Source organism: Tachyglossus aculeatus, chromosome X1 (genome assembly GCF_015852505.1).
Source record: "Tachyglossus aculeatus isolate mTacAcu1 chromosome X1, mTacAcu1.pri, whole genome shotgun sequence".
NCBI lineage: Eukaryota > Metazoa > Chordata > Mammalia > Monotremata > Tachyglossidae > Tachyglossus > Tachyglossus aculeatus.
In genome coordinates, this window is record NC_052101.1 from 56,620,145 (window position 1) to 56,644,603 (window position 24,459).

General features: G+C 47.4%; 1 protein-coding gene and 2 non-coding genes across 3 annotated transcripts in view; 2 read left to right on the forward strand and 1 right to left on the reverse strand.

Moving 5' to 3' along the window:
• Positions 1–24,459, forward strand: part of UROC1 (urocanate hydratase 1) — a 177,938-nt gene that overhangs the window by 54,559 nt on the left and 98,920 nt on the right. The gene's annotated exons all lie outside the window — the stretch shown is intronic.
• Positions 8,270–8,407, forward strand: LOC119920457. Its single transcript, XR_005448202.1, has one exon. It is a non-coding gene; the product is annotated as a small nucleolar RNA SNORA7 (small nucleolar RNA).
• On the reverse strand, positions 14,378–14,515 carry LOC119920044. The gene has a single exon (XR_005447814.1). It is a non-coding gene; the product is annotated as a small nucleolar RNA SNORA7 (small nucleolar RNA).

Here is a 24,459-nt window from a genome sequence, read left to right on the forward strand (position 1 = left end):
TTCACTCCCACAGCTTCAACTACCACCTCTATGCAGATGATTCCCAAAATTACATCTCCAGCCCTGACCTCTCTCCTTCCCTGCAATCTTACATTTCCTCCTGCCTTCAGAACATCTCTACTTGGATGTCCAGCGTGGCTCAGTGGAAAGAGCATGGGCTTTGGAGTCAGAGGTCATGGGTTCAAATCCCGGCTCTACCAACTGCCAGCTGTGTGACTTTGGGCAAGTCACTTAACTTCTCTGGGCCTCAGTTACCTCATCTGTAAAATGGGGGTGAAGACTGTGAGCCCCCCGTGGGACAACCTGATCACCTTGTAACCTCCCCAGCGCTTAGAACAGTTTTTTGCACATAGTAAGTGCTTAATAAATGCCATTATCATTATTACCTCAAACTAAACATGCCCAAAACAGTGCTCCTTATCTTCCCAACCAAACCCTGTCCTCCCTCTGTCTTTCCTATCACTATAAATACCACTATTTTCCCTACCTCACAAGTCTGTAACCTTGGTGTTGTCTTCCACTCGTCTCTCTCAGTCCCCTCACATATTCAGTCTGTCACCAAACCATGTCAGTTCTACATTCACAACATTGCTAAAATCTGCCCTTTCCTCTCCATCCAAACCACTACCTCGCTGATCCAAGCACTTATCCTACCCCACCTTGCTTACTTCATCTGTCTCCTTGTTGAACCTCCCTGCTTCCCATCTCTCCCCACACCAGTCCATACTTCACTCTGCTGTATGGTTTATTTTTCAACAAAAATGTTCAAGGCCACGTCTCCCCACTCCTCAAGAACATTTAATAGCTGACCATTCACCTCTGCATCCAACAGAAATTCACCATTGGCTTTCATGTACTCAACCAGCTCACCCCATCTTACTTCACCTCACTTATCACGTACTACAGCCCAGCCCACACACTTCGCTCTTCTAGTGCCAGCTTACTCACAGTGGCCCGATCTCGTCTATCTTGCCACCAACCCCTTTCCCACATCTTTCCCCTAGCCTGGAACTCCCTACCACTCCATATACACCAGACCACCTCTCTTCCCACCTTCAAAGAACTTATTAAGATCACACCTCCTCCAAGAGGCCTTACCAGATTAAGGGCTATTTTTCCCAGCTCATTCTTCCTTCTGCATCGTCTATGCACTTAGGTCTATGGTCTTTGGGCACTTGTGTACATATCTTTAAATTATATATTATAAATTATTTATTTACAATAATGTCTGTCTCCCCCTCTAGACTGTAAGCTTGTTATGGGCATGTTCTGTGTTTGCTAATTCTGTTGCATTGTATTCTCCCAGTCCCTTAGTATAGTGCTCTGCACATAGTAATAATAATAATTGTGGTATTTATTAAGCACTTACTGTGTGCCAGGCACTGTACTAAGCGCTGGAGTGGATACAAGCAAATCGGGTTGGACACAGTCCCTGTACCATATGGGGCTCACAGTTTCAATCCCCATTTTATAGATGAGGTTAACTGAGGCCCAGAGAAGTGAAGTGACTTGCCTAAGGTCATATAACAGACAAGTGGCCGAGCCGGGATTAGAACCTACGACCTTCTGACTCCCAGGCCTGTGCTCTAGCCACTATGCAATGCTGCACTCAGTAAATACCACTGATCGATCAATGGATTGACTGATCATCTATCTCACCGCTGACCCCTTGCCATCCTGCCTCTGGCCTGGACCTCACATATCCGACAGATGCTCACTCTCCCCACCTTTAGAGCCTTATTAAAAGCACATCTCCTCCAAGAGGCCTTCCCTGACTAAGCTCTCATTTCCTCTTCTCCCATTCCCTTCTGTGTCACCCTTGAACTGGGATTTGCTCTCTTTATTAACACCTCTCTCAGCCCCATAGCACTTATGTACATATTCATAGTTGGATTAATTTATATTAATGTCTGCCTCCCCCTCTAGAATGTAAGTTCACTGTAGGCAAGGAACATGTCTACCAACTCTCTTCTATTGTACTCTCCCAAGCTCTTAGTATGGTGCTCTGTAATAATAATAATGATGATGGTATTTATTAAGCGCTATGTGCAAAGCACTGTTCTAAGCTCTGGGGAGGTTACAAGGTGATCAGGTTGTCCCATGGGGGGCTCACAGTCTTAATCCCCATTTTACAGATGAGGTAACTGAGGCACAGAGAAGTTAAGTGACTTGCCCAAAGTCACACAGCTGACAAGTGGCGGAGCTGGGATTTGAACCCATGACCTCTGACTCCAAAGCCCATGCTCTTTCCACTGAGCCATGCTCTGTACACAGTAAGCACTCAATAAATATGATTGATTGAACAGGAGCAGGCAGTGCAAAGTGAATGACACACTGGAGTGGAAGAACAAAGATTCAGGATTCCCAGTGGGGCAGGAAAATGGATTAAATATTCAGTGGCTGAGAAGCTGAATTATCTTAAGGGGGCAGGGGGAATGGAGTAATCCTTGAGGACCAAAATGGTCAATGCAGAATCACTCCCAACCATGGAATTTCCTTGCTTTGTTGCATTGTTGCATTCTCCCTCTACCTACTTGCTTTTAACACCTCTCTTCAATGGAGATTTCTGCACAGTGACAAATGAACCCTGGTCCTGAGACTTCAGGACCAAGAATCTGTGTGTAGGAATTTACTCTAATGATAGTTGTATGCATAGGGCCATTCACACTCTCTCTTCTTGGCCAGACACACTTCCACTGGGGCACACAGTGCAACCAGCGTGTAGGTAGTTGTGGCGGACCAGCCCTTTTTCCTGCTGAAGGATTAGTGGGGGGGGGTGGGGGGGGGGAGGAGAGGGCGGGGAGCCGGGACAGATGCCCAACGGTATTTGAAAGGTCATTCTCCTTTCTCCTTACAGGCAACCACCGGGCCACTACCTCCATTCCTCAGATAGTCAGCCAAAACAGAAAGGCGAACATTCAGGGCCCATCCTTTCTCCCTCCCTCAGCTTCCCATGCAAACATGGAGCCACCAGCACCCCTAATCCAACCCAGACATAGACACGAGAACGCTAACTGACTTTTAATAGAAAAAGATAGAGAATCTTAATGAATAAGTTCAGCAATAAAGATAAGGGAACTGATCTAAACACCTTTTCTCTCAAATAGATTATGCAAAGGTAAATGCTCCACTCCACCTGGGACCCTTTCTACTTTACTTCATTCATGTTCCATTCCCTCTCCCCGCACCTACCTCAGAGAACCCCAGGATTCAGGCTCGTTCCTTCCAGATCCCTTTCTCAGAATGTTCAGGTGCCAGCATGAAGATCCAGATGATGGCTTCCCCAGTCTCAAACAAGATCAAGCCAAGGATCATCACTCCGCCCTGAAGAACTCTTTCTCCTGCAATCCTGTCCTAAAGATTGCTCAGTCCCAGGAACTTCTTGGCCCGTAACAATAAAATGATTATCCCCCCCAACACTGCCTCTTTCCCTAATCCTCTCCTGTGATTGCCCGTGTTCCAGATAGAGCCATGAGCTAAGTGTCTGGCACTTAGATTAGCTTCCCACTGTGGTCGGGGGTTTCCAGGAGTAAGGTTTTACCTGGTCTAGAAACTCCTTAATTCCTGCTGTTTTTTCTACATTGTGGCTAACTTGAGTGCCTCTCAAAGCAGGCCAGGGGCACACCACACATTGACAAGTGCATGTGAAGGTTTTTTACATGCAGGACCCATTTTGGGTTGAAGAAACCGTAGAATAGTGTTGATGCTCTATCAAAAAGCCTGGATATGGCTGGTAGGGTTGCCTCTGTGATTTTGGCCACCCATTTTGACTGACTGTTTTTCAGGAATCCTGCTGAGCCTGAAAACCACATGGACTGCCCTAACGGGGTTTTTTTCCCAGTCAGAAACTTTCACCACTGATGGAGTGGCCCAAGCCAGCAAAACCGGAGCTAGAACCCACATCTCCTGATTCCCCTAGCAGTGCTTTTTCCACAAGACCAACAATAGACCCTAACACATTTCTTACAGGGCGAGGTGTGGGAGAGAGGAAGAATCGAGTTAGATGAAGGAGAGCTTTTAGATTCTGTGGTTTTTTATTTTCCTATGTTAGGGATCAAAGGTCGATGGCAGAGATGGGCAACCACTAGTGCAGGTGCCAAAGTGTTGGCAAATCAGGTCATCTCACCTGGTGTGCCTGTCCCTTGCTGAGGTTCTTCTTCTGTCTATCTGTAGAGACCTGCACCATCTCTTTCAGGTCTCTGCTAGTCTGCTGCTTCTCTAATTGCTGTTCTGGACTCCCTGTCTCTTTGGGGGCTTTCTACCACATCCAGGCCCCCTGTTTCTCTGACTTCTCTACCCCCATCTCTTGCCTGTGATGTGAGCACATAACCACTGCTGATCCAGCATGTATTCTCTCCTTCCCTGCACCTGGCCCAAAAACATGTCAACAGTGTCCATGCCTGGTTTCCAGTTTAGGGTCAGAGGCCTATACATGGGCTTCTTCTACTCACTTGACTCAGGACATCTTGACAATGCATCTCTCTCTCTTTTTTTTCAACCCTATAATGTTGTGGGCATAGAGAGTATCCTGGGAGTCCAAGGCAGAGCTACTACTGGAGAAAATGGGGTGAGTTCCCTGGGGCCCATTAGTAGTGCTAAGAAGCCCTCGGGCTCAGCTGCCTCGGTTTAGTTGCAGGGTAGACACCCTGACTTCCATGCAGAGCAAGCCCTGGACTTGCTCATGTGGAGCTTTTAGCATCAGGGCTTGGAGCACACATCTGGAACTATGATTCCCAGAAGCACTGGAGAGTTTTAAGCTCCCTTGGAGCTCTGTCCTGGGCCTGACAGCTACATTGTTCCACCACCTCCAGAAGAGACGCCCACGCCCGAATGTTGTAGAATAAACCTGGCTGAGGGTGGCAAATTCAGTCCACCACTAACCATCACTACCGAGCCCCCAGCCCCTCATTTAAATGGAGTGCATCCTTACGTTTGCAGGCCTCTGGGGATGACATGAGCTTGCTCCGGTCACGGTAAAATCCTGGCTTGCATCTCTGGCAGCGATGTCCCTCTGTGTTGTGCTTACAACCATCACAAACACTGCCGCTGCGTTTCCCTGACCCCAGCCAGACGCCTGGATCGAAGTGGCAGCTGTCAGAGTGATTGTGGCAACGGCACTCTGAATGGAAAACAAGGAGGATATTACTTAGATGCACCATTTCACCCCCAGGGTATCTCCCTTCCTGTCCTCCGCCTGGGCCATCAGGAAGCGGTCCCTGAACTCTTTATCAATCAATCAATCAATCAATCGTATTTATTGAGCGCTTACTATGTGCAGAGCACTGTACTAAGCGCTTGGGAAGTACAAATTGGCATCACATAGAGACAGTCCCTGCCCAACAGTGGGCTCACAGTCTAAAAGGGGGAGACAGAGAACAGAACCAAACATACCAACAAGATAAAATAAGTAGGCTAGAAATGTACAAGTAAAATAAATAAATAAATAAATAAATAGAGTAATAAATATGTACAACCATATATACATATATACAGGTGCTGTGGGGAAGGGAAGGAGGTAAGACGGGGGGATGGAGAGGGGGACGAGGGGGAGAGGAAAGAAGGGGCTCAGTCTGGGAAGGCCTCCTGGAGGAGGTGAGCTCTCAGCAGGGCCTTGAAGGGAGGAAGAGAGCTAGCTTGGCGGATGGGCAGAGGGAGGGCATTCCAGGCCCGGGGGATGACGTGGGCCGGGGGTCGATGGCGGGACAGGCGAGAGCGAGGTACAGTGAGGAGATTAGTGGTGGAGGAGCGGAGGGTGCGGGCTGGGCAGTAGAAGGAGAGAAGGGAGGTGAGGTCGGAGGGGGCGAGGTGATGGACAGCCTTGAAGCCCAGGGTGAGGAGTTTCTGCCTGATGCGCAGATTGATCGGTAGCCATTGGAGGTTTTTGAGGAGGGGAGTAATATGTCCAGAGCGTTTCTGGACAAAGATAATCCGGGCAGCAGCATGAAGTATGGATTGAAGTGGAGAGAGACACGAGGATGGGAGATCAGAGAGAAGGCTAGTGCAGTAGTCCAGACGGGATAGGATGAGAGCTTGAATTAGCAGGGTAGCGGTTTGGATGGAGAGGAAAGGGCGGATCTTGGCAATGTTGCGGAGCTGAGACCGGCAGGTTTTGGTGACGGCTTGGATGTGAGGGGTGAATGAGAGAGCGGAGTCGAGGATGACACCAAGGTTGCGGGCTTGTGAGACGGGAAGGATGGTAGTGCCATCAACAGAGATGGGAAAGTCAGGGAGAGGACAAGGTTTGGGAGGGAAGACTTTACCCGCTCACTTATCAAAGTACGTCAGCAAGTACCAGGCTCGGGACCAGCTCTCTGCCCAACCTCACCGCAGGAAAGGGTGAAATGAATCAGGCAAGGTTGCCACTGGAGTCTGCCTTGGGCTCTCTGTACTGCAATACATCAAATAGACTGAGTACAATTAAAACAGAGAGGCCCACTGATAGAGTTTGCGAGCAGAATTCAGTTCATTCTTCATCAGCTACCAGGGTGCCGTAAATCCATGCCGAGTCCCTGACTTGCAGTTTAGCCTGTCAGCTATTGATTCACTGCTCTGAGACCCAGAACCTATAAGTCCCCGGTCAACCCTTTCCACTTACTCTTGCATTCATTTGGCTCTCCGGTTTTCCCATCTCCAGGCTTCCATGGCTGGTCGTTATAGAGCGGAGCACACCTCTCACAGTGCTGTCCGGCCGTATTGTGGCTGCACAGGCATTTCCCATGGACCTGTGGGGTCAGAGAAAAGGCTTTCAAAGAATCGCAAATAGGGAAAGACTAGGGAATGGAATCATAGATGTCTCTTGCTGGGCCCTCCAATTGATCAATAGTACTTACTGGGCACCTACTGAGGGCAGAGCACTGTACTGAGCATTTCCCCCTTAGCAGCAGTAGCTAGAGACCCGCATTATGACAAGCTTCCTTGCCTCTATTTTACGGATGAAGGAACTTCTCTGGGCCTCAATTCCCTCATCTGCAAAATGGGGATTTAATCCTTGTTAATAATAATAATGATAGCATTTGTTAAGCACTTACTATGTGCGAAGCACTGTTCTAAGTGCTGGGGGGAATACAAGGTGATCCCCATGAGGGGCTCACAGTCTTAATCCCCATTTTACAGATGAGGTAATTGAGGCCCAGAGAAGTGAAGTGACTTGCCCAAAGTCACACAGCTGCCAATTGGCGGAGTCTGGATTTGAACCCATGACCTCTGACTCCAAAGCCCGTGCTCTTTCCACTGAGCCACGCTGCTTCTCTTGTTCTCCCTCCTACTTAGTCAGTGAGCGTGATGTGGGACCCGATGATCTTCTATCTACCCCAGCACTTAGTTCAGTGCTTGACACACAGTAAATGCTTAGCAAATACCACAATCATCATCCTTATTATTATTATTACCTGTCAGTCCCCATCCTCAGAAAGGCTCTAGCAGCTCTCGCTCCCTCCTTTTTATCCACTCATCTCCCACTACACCTCAGCCCGCACTTTTCATTCCTCAAGCTCACTCGCTATGCCTTGCTCTCATCTCTTCTGTCGCCAAACTTTTTTTTAATGGCATTTCTATATGCCAGGCGCTGTAGTAAACCCTGGAATAGGTACAAGCAAACTAGGTTGGACACTGTCCCTGTCCCACATGGGGATAACAGTCAATCTCCATTTTACAGATGAGGTAACTGAGGCTCAGAGAAGTGAAGTGATTTGCGCAAGGTCACGTATCAGACAAGTGACGGAGCTGGGATTAGAACTCGGGTCCTTTTGACTCCCAGGCCTGGGCTCTATCCATTAAGCCACGCTGCACCTCACCTCTCTCTGACGCCCTCCCCTCTGCCTGAAACGCCCTCCCCTTTCATGTCCGAAAGATCACAGCTCTCCCTGTTTCCCAAGCTCTTCTGAAATCACAGAAGGGCCCTGGGAGGCCTTCTTTGATGAATTTCTCACCCCCCCCCCCCCTTATATCCCTGCTCCTGCCTGGTCAGCAGCGCCACCCCACCTAAGCTCTTCAGCACACACAACCTCTCGCAGCACATCTTCCTCATATATTACCTACCTTATTGCTTAACGATTAACTCGTGTACATATCCCCTTTTTCTTCTCCTATCTGTCATGTATTTTAGGGTCTGACTACTCCACTCAATCATAAGCTCTCCAAGGGCAGGGATCCTGTCCACTAATTCTACTCTCCCAAGTGCTTAGTGCTGTGTTTGGTGCAAAGTAGGTGCCCGATAAATACTATTGATTGAAAAAGCATCAGCCCGCCCCCTCGCACCCAAGAGCTAAGGAACCTCTCAGGGTCACACCTGGAGAGTTTCCGGTACTCTACTAGCCTTGACTATGGGAGGGAGAGTCAAGCAGAGGCATATCCATTCTATTCCTAGCTTGGGCAGTGGCTAGCGAGTGGACGGCGATCTGCTACAAGTCAAAACTCACCAGTGCTGGGAAGCAGTGGCACGGGAGAGAGTCGAGGGTGAAGACTCAGGTTTACTGTGCGGAAGGAGGCAACGGTAAACCGCTTCCATATTTTTACCAAGAAAACTCTGTGGGTACACTACCGGAATGACTGCAGATGGAGGTGGGGCATTCTGGGAGAGACGGGTCCGTGGCATCGCTATGGGTCGGACACGACTCGACAGCATAAGACAATAACAATAATGAGAGCTAAGGTCCCACCATGGTTGAACCCAGTAGCATGAACCCAGCTTGGTTGCCTCATTCCCTACGGGAGAGCAAAGACAGAAGCAGCAGGCCGTAAGCTCGTTACGGGCAGGGAATGTTTCTGTATTGTACTCTCCCAAGACCTTAGTACGGTGTTCTGCATATGGTAGGCGCTCAATAGATACAACTGATTGATTGAATGAGACGCTTCCAAAAGTCACTAGAAAACCTTGCCATCCCCTACCTCACTCTGACTGTGTTTTGGGTTCAGGATGCCAGCTCACATCAATCAATGGCAGTTATCGAGTGCATGCTGTATGCATAGCAGCATTCTAAGTGTTTGGTACAGTACAGTTGGTAGGAACTTACAAGTCTAATGGTGGAGGCAGACAAAATTAAACTATAGGTAAGACAAGCAATGGAGTGTAAAGATGTTTACATAAGTGCTGTGGGGGGAGGGGGCTTGGCAAGGGGTATCTGTGCTTACGGAATGTGTCTACCAACTCTGTTGTATTCTACTCTACCAAGCACTCAGTACAGCACTCTGTACACAATAAGCACTCCATACATGCCACTAATTGATTGCTTAGAGGGTGGGACTAAGTTCATGGGTAAGGCAGTAGGGAGGGGAAATCGGGGGGTGGGGGTGGATGAGAGTGATCAGTCTAGGAAGGCTTCCTGGAAGAGATGAACTTTTAGTAGGACTTTGAAGATGGGACAGGAGTTCCAGGCAGGAGGGAGGGTGTGAGCGAGGGACAATGAGCAGGTTGGAATAGGAGGAGTGAAGAGTGAGGGGTGGGTTGTAGTGGGAGAGGAGTGAGGATTGAGTGCCTTGAATCCAATGGTGAGAAGTTTCTGCTCGATATTGGAGGCATTTGAGGAGTGAGGAGACATCTGAGACTTGTATTTCCCAAGCACTTAGTAAAGTGCTCTGCACACAGTAAGTGCTCAATAAATACGATTGAATGTATGAATTTAATAGACCAGAGGACAAGCCACACCCAGTATCTCTAAGTCTCTCTTGTTTCCTCTCCTTTGGGTTTCACCACTTCTTTCCTCACTCTAAATTACTGACTTGACTTGCTGGTTCTTGCTGGGATGGGTTTGGATGGTGTGCTGTAGAATAAACTGTCACTCAGGCTATATCCCGAGGAGACACTGAGACCAGGAATGGGTTGGCATGTAGATTTTTTTTCCGTCTTGTTACTGGTAGGTGCAAAGACCATGGACAGAGGTTTCTCCGTTTCTAATGGCCGTTTTCTCACAATGTACATTTTGCACTTCTGTGGCTTCAGAGTGAAAGCTCCCAAAGCATCTTCCATCATGAATCAACCAACCCCATGACAGTCTATCCCCAGAACAGGGAGCCGGCCACTCAGACAAGGCAACTCAGTGAAGGATTGGCTGCCTCAGCAGTAAAAAGAGGAAAGAGGAGAGTGAGCAAAATAGGGCTGTGGCTCGTTTCATCCGGGCTGTAGCTTCATCTAATCCTTGGGTGTCTCTCACCTTTCCCGGAATGCCAGCTCCCTGCTCTGACTGTAGGTAATGTGAGATAACGATCATGCTGAGAGAGACCCTCCTTACCGTAACCTTCCTTTCCACCCCCTCGTCTTTCCGGCTAGCTTGCTACAAGGGTTTTTTTTTTCCTGCCTCAGCTGAGATATTTCTTGTAGTTAGCAGAAAAGGAGCGGAACGGAGGCTACAGCCCCATGCCAGCTCTCTCCTCTTTGAGGTTAGCTGGCAGGTTGCTCAGAGAGCTTGGCTGCCTCTTCATGGAAGGCTGAGCACAGACTTTGGGGATGTGCATTTCTCTCTTGGAACCTAGTCATCCCCAGGGGCATTTTGGGGGCGGGACACAGTACATAATACTGTTCCTAACCAGGTGGTTAAACCCTAAGGCCAGCTGAGTTCCCTGAAGTTCAGTTTGGATTTCAGAGAAATGAAACAAACAGTGGATCTCTTCATTCATCCTAGTTTGGCCTTGAACTGTTTTGGAACTTCTTCCCTCCAGGCACAGACAAGGCACCAAGTATGCAGAAAAATCACCATGAGGCCAGAAAAGCAACAGGAGAGGATGTTGGCCCCCTGTTCACCTCCCTTCCATCCCTCGTTAAGTAAACGTCCTCTCGATGTTGACATGCAGATGAACAAAATGGACTCTCTACTTTTCCCTAAAAAATGGAAAAACTTTATGTTCATTCATTCATTCAATCGTATTTATTAAGCACTTACTGTGCGCAGAGCACTGTACTAAGCGCTTGGAAAGTACAATTGGGCAACAGAGACAATCCCTACCCAACAACAGGCTCACAGTCCTGTTGGTGCCTGGCTCCCTAACTCGCTTTATTTAGCTTCTCAGCTTTCATTAAAATAAAACCTTTCCATTTGACAGAAAAAAATACCCTCCAGAATGCAGAATCCCTTAGGGCAAGAAATCCAAGTAAACAGGCTGAGACCAAACTCTACCCTCTTGTAAGTGAGGGGCTTTGGCCAAGACATGAACTCCTTTAAGGGCCCTGGGGTTTCATTTAGTGCCTGGGAATAATCCTTTCCAAAGTCAATTTACCAATCTCCCTCGTTAGATACCCGTTTCTCTGCATATTCAGCAAAAACTCCTGACCACTGCCTAGATTGTAAGCTTCTTGAGGGCAGGGTCTTGTCTACTTACTCTTTTGAACTCCTCCATGTATGTAGTACCATGCACTGAGCCGAGTAAAGGCTCAATAAATACTATTGATTGATTGATTTAAAGCACTTGATCACTTCTCTCTTTTCTACTGAACCACTCTCTTCCCTCGCGACATCCCTGCTCACACGCCTCCTTCCTCTCAAACCCATCTGCACACTGTGCCTTGTTTTCATCTGTCTCCACCGACCCCTTGCTCACACACCTCCTCCTGCCTGTAACTGCTTCAATCAATCGGTGGCATTTACTGGGCAGAGCACTGTACTAAGCGTTTGGGAAAGTACAATACAACAGAGTTGGTAGACATGTTCCCTGCCCACAGGGAGCTTACAGTCTAGTGGGGAGACAGTCATTAATATAGATAAATTACAGGTAAGTACGAAACTACTGTTGGTCTCAGGGTAGGGTGAATATCAAGTGCTTAAAGGGTACGGATCCAAGCGCATCGGTGATACAGAACGAAGAGGCAGTAGGGGACATGAGGGCTTAGTGGGGAGTGGCCTCTTGGAGGAGAGGTGATTGTAATAGGGCTTTGAAGGGGGGCGAGTTGGTGGTCTCTCACATACAAAGGGGGAGGGAGGACATGGGCAAGGAGTTGGCAGCCAGACAGACGAGCTCGAGGTACAATGAGTAGGTTGGCATTAGAGGACCTAAGTGTGCTGAGTGGGTTGAAGTAGGAAATCGGCAAGGTAAGGAAGGAGAGGGAGAGCTGGTTGCGTGTTTTACGGTCAGTGGTAAGGAGCTTCTCTCTGATGTGGAGGTGCATGGGCAACCACTGTTGGTTCTTGGGGAGTGGAGAAACAGTGGACTGAACTTTTGTTTTAGAAAAATGATCTGGGCAGCAGAGTGAAGTATGGACTAGAGCAGGGAGAGCCAGGATGCAGGGAGGTCAGTGAGGAGGCTGATGTTGTAATCAAGGTGAGCTGTGATAAGTGTTTGGATCAGCATAGTAGCAGTTCGAATGGAGAGGAAAGGATGAATTTTAGCAAAGTTTTGGAGGTAGAACCGACAGGTTTTGGTGAAATTGAATATGTGGACTGAATGAGAGAGACCAGTCAAGGCTAATATCAAGGGTAACAGATTGATTTTGTCTACAATGATGGGAAAGCCAGTGGGAGGACAGGGTTTGGGTAGAAAGATGAATTGTGCTGTTTTGAAAACATTTAGCTTGAGGTGTTGGCAGGCCATCCACCCAGCTGGACACGTCCAGAAGGCAGGAGGACATGCAAGACTGCAAAGGAGAGAGGTCAGGAACAGAGGAAGCAGGAGGCAATACCCAAGTAATCTTCCCAACTCGTATCCCCCCAACTGTAACTTCAGCCCTCCTGGGCCACCCAAGCACTTAAGTTACCACAGCCTCCTTAGTGCTTATGTACATATCTTATATGCCCTCTTATTCCCCTTATGGGTAATTGATTTAAGTGTTCGTCACTCCACCTGCTAGACTGTAAGCTCTTTGAGACTAAGAGATCGTTCCTTCTATTTTATACTCTCCTATGTGCTTGACACCGTGCTCTGCCTGCTGGAGATGATAATAATAATAATAACAATTACGATATTTGTTAAGCTATTACTATGTGCCAGGGACTGTATTCAGAATCAAGATAATCTCTTACATGCTCAACAGATGCTATTGAAAATGAAGACTGTAACAATAAGTGGTTTATTCATTTGATCTATTAATGAGTGCCTGAAGGCATGGAAGTACACAATATAGAAAAGACATGGTCCTTGTCCATAAGAAGTTTCAAAGAGTGTGGCTTAGTGGAAAGAGCATGGGCTTGGGAGTCAGAGGATGTGGGTTCTAATCCTGGCTCTGCCACTTTTCTGCTGTGAGACCTTGGGCAAGCCACTTAACTTCCCTGTGCCTCCATTACCTCATCTGTAAAACGGGGATTAAGACTCTGAGCCCCACGTGGGACAACCTGATTACCTTGTATCTACCGCAGCTCTTAGAACAGTGCTTGACACATAGCGCTTAATAAATACCATAATTATTATTATTATAGACAAGAGAGATTAGGGGCAGGGAATGTGTCTGCTAAGTCTGCAGTATTGTTCTCTCCCAAGTGCTTAGGACAGTGCTCTTCCCTTAGTAAGCACTCCATAAATACTATTGACTGATTACAAACAGCCAAAACAGTAAATATCCCCCACAGTACTTATGTCCATATCCTCATACTTAGTTGCTTCCCCTAACTGTAATTTATTTTAATGTCTATCTCTGCTGCTACACTGCGAAAGAACAGAGATTGGGTCTCCCTTCTCCAGTGAACTCTCCCAAGGGCATAGTATTGTACAGGGGATTCAGTGGAAGAATAACAAGGAGGGCTTTTAGTGGCACTTATCCAATCTAGCGCGCGAGGCCTGAACGAACACACCACATATCTCCTCTCCCCGTGCCAACCCGAAAACTGTGGTCCCCTTGTTTCATATTCCTGGGAGGAAGGTCCCTGATAAAGAAGAACCGCATCGCTGCACCAGGTGCAGGATGGCCCAACTCCGGGAATGTAGTCATTATCTCATAGAGCGAGGATGAACACAAAAGTCTGGATGGGGGGGCGGGGGAAGCGGGGGGGAGAGAAACGCCGGACTTGGTCCGGAGGATACTTCCCAAGGCGATAACGCGCCCACAGTCCCCCTCCCTCTACTGTTCTGCATGCAGTTGTTAGGGCTTCTCCCTGCACCGATCGGCGTGTGAGTATGCTTCCCTATTGAATCTGCTTACAAAACCCAGCTTTGCATGCCTTGGAATGCCTTGCATCATTGGTACCTTTGCGAACCTTATCTTGTGCACCTACAGCTGCTATCTTTGCGCACCACGTTTCATCCATTTACAAGTACATGCTTAATATCAACCACCGTTGTTGTTGTCGTATGCTGTCGAGTCGTGTCCTACCCATGGCGACGCCATGGACACATCTCTCCCAGAACACCCCACCTCCATCTACTATCGTTCTGATAGCAGATCCATAGGGTTTTCTTGGTAAAAAATATGCCCTCAACTCTTTCCCCTGCTGCTGCTGCTGCCCAGCACAGGTGAGTTTTGACTTGTAGCAGATCGCCATCCACTTGCTAGCCACTGCCCAAGCTAGGAATGGAATGGATATCCCTCTGCTTGACTCTCCCTCTTAGAGCAGAGACTGGTAGAGTACTGGAAACTCCCCAGGTGTGACCCTAAGAGGGGAATCAACCACTGATTGATTGGTAAAATACAGTATATATAAGGTGAAGCTTAGATGATCCATATGGGATTTCAAATATTTAGTTCAGGGAGGTGGCAGTTTTTTCCACTGCACCACCAGCCTCTCCTGTCCCAAGACACCACCCCCTCACTAATTCTCAGACTCCTCTTCAGCCCAAACAAACCCCGGGACCCTCCCTAAACCACTGTTACCAGGAGATATGCTGCCACAGACACAGATTCTGAGGCTAGCCAATCATCAGGGTGTCATATGCCCGACAGATATCAGGGGAAAAGGTCCAAAGCTTCTCTTGCCTGATTTGGGTAGATTTCCTAGAGAAGGAGACTCTAGGGAAGAGAAGGAGGAGGAAGAAGAAAAAGAGGAGGAGGAGGAAGAGGAGGAGGAAGAGAAGGGTCAAGGAAGAGCAAATGTGGCACATAGCAAACTGGTGTGACTGAAGGAGAGAGAGAGGGAGGAGGCAGAGCAGGGGCAAGGATAAAATGAGTTCGAATTAAGGACTTTAAACTCTGTTAGATTTTGATCATGGTATAGGGAACAATTGGTGGCCATCTGGGGGTTCGGAAGAGAGATGTGTGATTATAGCAGGGGGTGTGAAAGGGGAATGGCCCTTTTCTGAAAGTGAAATAACTGATTTCCAACCTGCTTGCTTATCTTGTTTGCACATATGCCCTTATCCCACAGCTATTTATAAATAACATGTTATTCGGCATTTATTTGATTTTTGAACAGCTGTCTGGACACTGGAATAACTGTGATCTTTTAATCTGTTTGTCTGCATCTATATTGTCTTTCTTTCCCTGAAGGGTGCACTAAAGAAAGGGCTGTGTGTTTAAATTGTTTTTTAAAAGCCTTACTTCTCCCAGGGGATTGAGCCAAATAGGAAACTGCAACCTAAAAGGAGGAAGTTATCATAGGTACACATACTGAATTTCAACTGGAGGCCCATTTTTTTGGTTTCTCCACCAACTTTAACCCCTTCCTGGGGTAGCAGGAGAGCAGGAACTCTTGCTCCCTACACCTCAAAAACTCAAAGTGGCTAATACAATGCAGAGCAAGTGTCTCAGACCTCACGGTGGGCAGCTGTACACCACAGACCTATCCCATTTTGCCTTCGAAAAGAGGAGGGCCCCACAACATCTTTCTTGCCCCATGGCACGGGCAGTTAAGGTTGAGTCGGGGGAAGTAAAGATCTCCCCTTTGCCCCAGGCAAAATGGCTGTAATGGGATTCGGTAGAAGCAGCAGTAGGAGCCAGACGAAGATGGGTCCCCTCCCTTTCTCAAGGGACCCTCCACAAGTAAGGCAGCCTGAGACAGCACTCAGAAGAGCCAGACCCCAAGACACACCTGATGGCACACGTATTATGCTGGCACACAATTTTTTGCATACATTCTCTTTCAACTGAATTCACCCAAACCTAGAGCAGTCCTTTGTGGTGTTCTGACCCTTCCGATTTTTTCTGGAGCATTCCCTTCCCACGTACGGGTAAATTTGGGCACCACGTCTGAGCTGAGGAACTTGGCACAGGGGGAGGCTCGGTGCTGAAAATAAATATACCGGACCCATGCAGCCGGTGCCATATCTGCACTGGACAGACCAGAGTAGGCTGTCTGAAAACTGTCCGTTGTAAAATCAGACCACTGGCCACTATGCCAGCAAGTGTTGGGGAAAGGCTAGGAAAGAGGGGCACCATGTGATACCTCTTCTTCCAGACAAATACCTCCCAGCATACAGCCCCACTTTCCTTTTTTCATGTCAGTTCCAGCCAGTTCCTCCCCTACCCCAAAGCCCTGTGCACCCTCAGAGTTCACAAGGTCTGCCAACAGTGAGGCCTCAGTGATTGCCTGTCTAGTTCAGGTTCAAACATAAAGGAGCAGAAGGTCAGGAGCAGGTTTGAGGGCTGACTTATTTTCCAAAGTTGCCAAATAATAATAATAATAATAGTATTTGTTAAGTGTGTTCATGTGCCAAGCACCATTCTAAGCACTGGGGTAGATACAAGGTAATCAGGTTGTCCCACATAAGGCCCATAGTGTTAATCCCCATTTTACAGATGAGGTAACTGAGGTACCGAGAAGTTAAATGACTTGCCCAAAGTCATACAGCTGACAAGTGGTGGAGCCGGGATTAGAACCCACGACCTCTGACTCCCAAGCCCGTGCTTTTTCACTAAGCCACGCTGCTTCTCAGCCAAATCTTGACCCAGCATGCCTACAAAGGTTTGCTTTGCTCCCCTAAGTCCTTCTTCTCACCCTTGGCTTGACTGCCCTAGTGTGAGTCTCTTGCTCCCCACCTTCTGATCGCCATGGGCAGGGAACGTGTCTGTTTACTGTTGTATTGTACTCTCCCAAGCACTTAGTACAGTGGCCTGCACACAGTAAGTGCTGAATAAATATGACAATGAATGAACTTGTCCAGCGAGAATCAATGCTATGCACAGAGTGCTTGCTGTGTGTAGCACATTCAAAGGAGAATAGTTTTGAAGTAATATGGCTCTCTTTTTCTCCCCTTCTCTACCTGTCCAAGAGATAGGGGGCATGGAGGTGTTGGGAGAAGATACAGGAGAGAGTTTGAGGATGTGCTTTTGGTCTTTCCTATTACTTCATCTGGCAATTTTCCACTAAATTCCACTTCATTTTCTTAATGCTAATGATGGTATTTGTCAAGCACAAGTGCTTACTGTGTGCCAAGCACTGTTCTAAGCACTGGGGTAGACACAAGGTAATCAGGTTGTCCCACGTGGGGCTCACAGTCTTAATCCCCCTTTTTACAGATGAGGTAACTGAGGCACAGAGAAGTTAAGTGATTTGCCCAAAGTCACACAGCTGACAAGTGGAAGAGCAGGATTAGAACCCATGACCTCTATCTCCCTAGCCCAGGCTCTTTCCACTAAGCCACGCTGCTTCTCATGGGATTAAAACCCTTCAGGATTGCTGTCCATGGGACAGATTTTGCTCATTCCTGTGCACTGAATGTAACGCTTCTATAGACATCAAACGTCTATCCAATTTTCTACCAACTGTGCATGTTAGAGCACCTATTACCAGAGTTCCAAGTTCTACATATGGAAGAGAACTCAGAAGGTTATGAAAATTGGCCCATAGAATACCGAAAACCCAGAACTACTCTACGGAATTTCAAAGCTTGGGATAGAAGACAGATGTTATTATTGTTGTTGTTGTTATTATTATTGTTGTTATTTTTAGGCACTTACTATGTGTCAAGTGTTATTCTAAGCACTGGGGTAGATGTAAGTTAATAAGGTTGGACACAGGTCCTGTCCCACATGCGGCTCACAGTATACGTAGGCGGGGGGGGGGGGGCGGGGGGACGGGACGGGACGGGACCACGAGTTATTCAATCCCCATTTGAGGAAAATGAGCAATGCTGACGGTCACACAATAGGCAATTAGATTAGAACCAAGGTCCTCTGACTTCCACTTGGCCATGCTGCTTCCCTCAATAGAGACTGTATTCTTCCCTCAGCTGTCTTTTAAATGGTGCATTTCTATTCCATTTCATCATTAGCAAATTTTGCCATTCAGTGTATTCAGTTGGTCTAAGATGGGTCCGTATTTTTCCATGCATGGAGGCTAAGAATATCCCCCAATTTCTCAATAGTAATCTTGGAAGATTTACAGATCTGTAGTTTATTTAAAAATGAAATAAAGTATGCACCAGTCACCCAATTTCAACCAAATGAGTAGAGATTAAATGACCCATTGCCTTGGCAGGGAATGCCTGTGCCCTCTAAAGCACTAGCTGATTAAATTCGTCTCAGTTTCCCATATATAGAAATAGCTGCCCTTCATGTTCAATGATGATGCCATTCCACCCCTGGACGTGCATATTCCTGAACTTGATTTGCGTGTCAATATGCAGGCTTCTGTAAGCCTCTTCTCTAAGATTCTGAAGTGTGGCCTGGTGTTGTTAAAGCAATGTTGGTTTGGCCACTTTTACCTATGAATCACTTTCACAGACGCCCACCTGCCCGGCCCCGGTAAACCACTTACTATTTTATGGTTTCAATTTCAGATGGAGCTTGTAAGGGCTCTTAAATAATGCTATGGAACTTATTCATTTTCCAAGAATGTAACATTTTGTTGCTTCAGTGGTGGGGCGGGACACTTTTTAATACATTGGAGTGGGTGAAGATCAGGCTTCCTCTGAAGAGAGCAGCAGGGGAGACAGTGTCATGTGGGGAGGGCCAGGTTTCAGTGTGGGAGAGGAGGAGGAGTGATTGGGTCAGGAACAAGTCAAGGATGAAGGGAAGCTTCCCCACGACAGAGCCGGAGTTCCACAGGCCGCACTTGGTTGAGGCTGTGGGGTTTGGGGGAGGGGATGACACAAGGGGTGGAGGAGGTTGGATGAGAGTGAATTGATAGGGGCCGGCGTAGGGGGAGGGGATGACAGGGATGGAGTGAGGACAATGAAAGGGTAGGCAGGGGTTGGGCTGGGGAGGTGAAGGGGGAGGTGTAGTGGGAGAAGAGGACTAGGATGGGCTGATTGGAGGGCAGGGATCTAGGGGTCATGGTGAGGTCAGTGAAGTTTAAGCATTGTAGGTGAGGTAATCCACCCAAGTCCTCTGACCCTTGTTCTTTCCAGTAGACCAACTTTTATAATAATTATAATAATAATAATAGTAGTGGAATTTGTTAAGCGCTTACTGTGTGCCTGGCACTGTACTAAGTACTGGGGTGGATATAAGCAAATCAGGTTGGATATGGTCCCTGTCCCTCATGGGGCTCACAGTCTCCATCCCCATTATACAGATGAGGTAACTGAGGCACAGAGAAGTAAAGTGACTTGCCCAAGGTCACACAGCAAACACATGGCAGAGCTGGTATTCAAACCCATGACCTTCTGACTCCTAGGCCTGTGCTCTATCCACTACACCATGGAGTGGTCTGTCTCTTGTCTCCAATCGACTGATGTGTGTCTCATAATAGTAATAATGATTATGGTATTTGTGAAGTACTTGCTATGTGCCAGACACTGTACTATGTGCAGGGGTGGGTATAAGCAAGTTAGGTTAGATACAGTCCCTGACCCATATGGGGCTCACAGTCTCAATCCCCATTTTACAGATGAGGTAAAACTGAGGTCCAGAGAAGTGAAGTGACTTGCCCAAGGTCACACAGCAGACAAGTGGTGGAGTCAGGATTTGAACCCACAACCTTCTGACTCCCAGGCTCATGCTCTAGCCACTACACCATGCTGCTTCTTTCATCTCCAACTGACAGATGTGTGTCTGTGCCACTGGGCTCCCCACAGGGACGTGAGCATATCACAGTTGGGGAATAAATGACCAGGTCCCCATATAAAATAACAGAGGTACAACAGAGTTTTAAGAATAGGACAGACGCCTACATGTCAGGGGTTTTTAGCTGCAGGGATCCATTCTCGCCTGGTGATTCTGTGGCTCCTGGAGCAATTCTGGAGTATTTGCCATCACTCTAAGTGTTAGTCTGCCCTGCCCAAGCCAACAGCCAATCACACCCTGTTTCAAAACTGCTCCATTGGCCTAGTTCAGTGAAACCAAATGACCTCAAACTAAAGCTGCCACGTGCTGAGTTGTGCTCATCCAAATCTGTTTTCAGGTTTTCGCCCTCAACCCTGCTCAGGAATCAGTCCACAGCTGAAATATTCCAAGCAGCTCATTTGGAGAAGCAGCATAGCTCAGTGGAAAGAGCACGGGGCTTGGGAGTCAGAGGTCATGGGTTCCAATCCCGGCTCCTCCACTTGTCTGCTGTGTGACGTTGGGCAAGTCACTTCACTTCTCTGTGCCTCAGTTACCTCATCTGTAAAATGGGGATGAAGACTGTGAGCCCCATGTGGGACAACCTGATCACCTTGTATCCCCCCCCCCCAGCACTTAGAACAGTGCTTCGCACATAGTAAGTGCTTAACAAATACCATTATTATTATTTAGGATATTCTGCGAAGCAAAAAGCTTCTCACTAGAGAGGAAACCCTGGCAGTGGATGTTACCCAGACTAAGAAGCATTTCCACATCAAAAGTAACACCACCTCTGTTTCAATTCACTTGCCTGCCTGTGTTCCATTACATCTACATTAGAATAGCGCTCTCTCATTGCCCCAAAAGTATGACATCATAAATTTTGTTTGGATGGTTTCAAAGGGATGACTGGAGGAGCAAGAGAACTACTGCAATAAGGTACCAAACTAGGAGGTTTGCTCAGGATGTCAAGGTCACTCACCACATTCTCTGAGCCCCCTGTCCCGTTTGCTAGCTGGCACTGTTCTGCATGGCCATTACAGAAGCAACTCCCACGGATGATCAGGTCATAGATGGCATAGTGGGTGAACCTCTGAGGCTTCTCCAGCAGCCTCCCTGTCTGGCAGGGGCAATCCTGCCTCTTCAGGAGCAGGAGACGTAAATTGGTGAGTTTCAGTAAGTCTTGGGCTTCTGGGCCGTAGGGGTCTTCAATCTGACTGGCTGGAGTTAAGGCCCGGTAGATCACCTGGGAAACCAATACAGAACTAAGCTGGTTAGTCAGCATTTTCATAGTTCATTTCTTTTGAGGGTCTTAAAGTCCTTGATCAATATCAACTAAGCTTCACGCACTGAAAGACCTAAGCAGATTCTGTGTGTGAAACACCTGATGTATCTGCCTTGGTTTTTCTGGTTGAAAAATAGGACGGAAACCATCCATCATCTTAACTTGCTCGGTTGTGGGGGATTCTTAATTCTTCTCAATTGAATAGAGTATGAGGCCGCCAGCTTTCCTCACCCCAAGGTCAACTCACCCCAAGGCAGTAAATGGAAGAGAATGGGCCTAAGGCTCAGGAGTCCCAAAAGGAGGAAGCATACCTCCTTGTCTTCCACTCCCTAGCACTGAAAAATAGAGATTCCAAATAGGAATGGTTTCCTCTCCAGAAGTAGCACTGTTTCTCAAGTCTGAGGTTTCAGGGACCAAATAGCTTCAGCCAAGCAGTCTGCACAGTGAAGGCACTAAGAAAAGCATCAGGACCAGGAGCATAGGAAGGAAATGAAAATGTGAGCAGGGCCCTGTTCTTTGGACTTGCTTTGGGGGCTTAAGTGTTCAAGATATCCACGTGCAACACCTGGAGGGTTAAGACCCCAAAAAATCATTTGTCCCATAGATAGCAAAAGCAGGATGCCTATTTTGCAGGGGCAAAGGATAGCTGTGAATGGCTTTCCCTACACTGACTCCTGGAGAAACAATCCTTTCCTTTAAAGATGGTTCTGACTTCCTTTTTCAGTGGTGACCCATCACACAGTCAGTTCCTCCAGAACATGGGGATTGCCTTTCTGCAGAACTCCATGTCAAGAAAAACTCAAAATTTAGCACTCACACCACGCCTAACGCCGTGCGCACCAAAACTGAGACCACGTCACGCTGTAAGCAGAGAGACGCGTGTGGTCGGAAGAACGTTCCCTGAGTTTTGTCATCACCGTCTACTCAGATGGCATAGTGAAAACCCGCGTTCTGGACGAACTGAATGCATTTTAGTGCAGGTCACTGAATGCCCTGTTAGTTGAGGGAACAGGCTCAGTCTCTGGTATCATCTCCTGTTGGACCTTTATTCTGAAGGAAGGATTGAATTACTGTGCCCTCCACACCAATGCACTGGAGGGCAGGCCACATTAGTTCCCAGGCTTAGGTTCCCTTTATGGATGTGCTAGCTCCAATTTGAAATCTATTTTCTCATTTGGCAGACTTTTGCCATCGTAGTAGAGGTACTTGCCCTGGGGGCTCTCTGGCCCCGGCATTATGAGAGGTGACAGTCTCTGTCAGTCTGACTCTATCAGTCGAGTCAAAGCTTTGTTTCCATAGGGATTCCCTCACTCTCTTTTGCTCGGCATTTTTTCGAGTGGACAGGCAAGTTAAAATACTTGCTGTGTATAAAATATTTCTTCCATTACTTTTTTTGTTGCGAGGGGTCAGAAGAGAGGTAGTTGTTGGTGTCTGCTGATGTTCAGTAGATAATTCTATTGTAGGCTGCACTGTGCCACTGGCACATATGCAAGATCAAATCCATCTGAAAAAGCCCCTGGTGAAATCTCCTGACTCAGTCACAAACCCTCACCTAGAAACTCCAGCCCATCTGCCGGTCCCTGTGCTGCTTTGGAGGGGGTTGCTCTTTATTTCCTCCTTCCTCCAAAACTAGGGCAGTCACGTACGGCACGGCAAATGACCCTAGCGAGGCCTCACCAAGGTGCTCGCATTCCACCAGCCAAAGGAGCCATGAGCAAATAGTTCCAGCTGGTTAGTCCAGCTGTCCACATTCCCCGGCTCAATGGACCCGTGAGCAAGTGTTCAGTGCAGGTGCCTACATTCCCCGAATCAATGGAGCCATGAGGAAGGGTCCCCATCCATTCAGTCCAACCAAGCCCCCACATTCCCCTGGTCATTGGAGCCATGAATCAACTGCTCAGGCTATTCAATCAAGTCCTTCCATTTTTTTTTGGCTGACAAAACCCTGTGTTACGGGATCAGGGTATTCACTCCGGGCTTTCTTCTTCAACTGAGTCACAGGCCCTCCCTGGCAAGTACAATATGCTAGATCCCCGACACCATCCAGAAATTCCACCATCCACTGACCTCATCTTAACCTCCTCCATCCACTTTGTTCTCCGGCCACTGGGCTACAGAATAAATCACTGGCCTGGGGTAAACCATCCCTTCAATATTTTATAGACTTATGAATGCTGGCCACCTTGTCTTTAATGCCAAGGCAAAGTTGCTCCAGGTAGCAGATGGTGAGCTGCAGAATGCAACTCAATTTGAACCCAGACATCGTAAAGCTGTCTTCTCTTGGTCCAATCAAATTTTCCCTGAGAGGAAAACTGACACTCCCCCAAAATAAGTTAGTTCTTCTGAAGAGCTCAAAGAACAAAAACACAAACACTGTGGGAAAATGTGGGTATTCAATACTTTAGGATGATATGAAAAGCAAAATAGATATAGGTTGTCAACTATCAGAATACTAAAGACATGTTACATGTGGAGAGAGGGAGAGGGAGAGAGAGGGAGAGAGAGGGAGAGAGAGAGAGAGAGTTAAATGCATCATTCTCCCTACCACGATAGCAAAGGGCCAGAAAAGATGCAGACTGTAGTTTCTTGGGCACAGTAAGAGATTCTCAGTGTGACATTAACATCTCTGGGTATTATCTCACCATCAGTAGTTTTGTCTTTGAACCTAAGTACTGCTCTATAAGTAGGAAGGTGTGTATATGTGTGTGTATATATATTTGTGTGCATGTGTGTGTGCTGTACGTATATATATATATATATATGCGCATATATGTAGGCATGTGTGTGAATGTATATGATTTTTATGTATATATATGTATGGATATGTGCGATATACCAGAGACTTCCCTCCATACCTGCTGGCAGTGGAGTCCTAACTTTAGAACAGTGCTTGGCACATAGTAAGTGCTTAACAAATATCATTATTATCATTATTATTATTATTATTATTCAGGGAACAAAGTCAGCTTGATTCTCCCCTCCAGATTGGGATGCATGTGTTCCTAGATTCTCCCCTCCACTCCTGCTGTGCCTAGGTGAAAGGAAGAAAGAAAGCTTCCTCCCAGTTGGGTACGAGAGACCTCAACTTCCTGCACTGAAACAAGACCTTGGCCTCTGACTAGGAAGACTCAAGTTAGTGCCAATGCCAGTTTCTTTAATAGAACCACTCACCTCCCCTCTGGTGCAGGGCACTGCATCTGAATAGTTGGAAGTGCAGATTGAGCCTTCTTCAGTGAGATCGTCCTTGAGCCCAAAAGTGGCAGTGCAGTTAATGGCAAAATATTTGTAAGGCCGCCAGGTCTGCCCATGGTCCTGGGATCGCTCCAGTATCATGGCAGCTGGCCGAGGGGACTTGAAGACCACGATGACATGGGTCAAGTAGAACTCAGTCTCTAAATCCAGC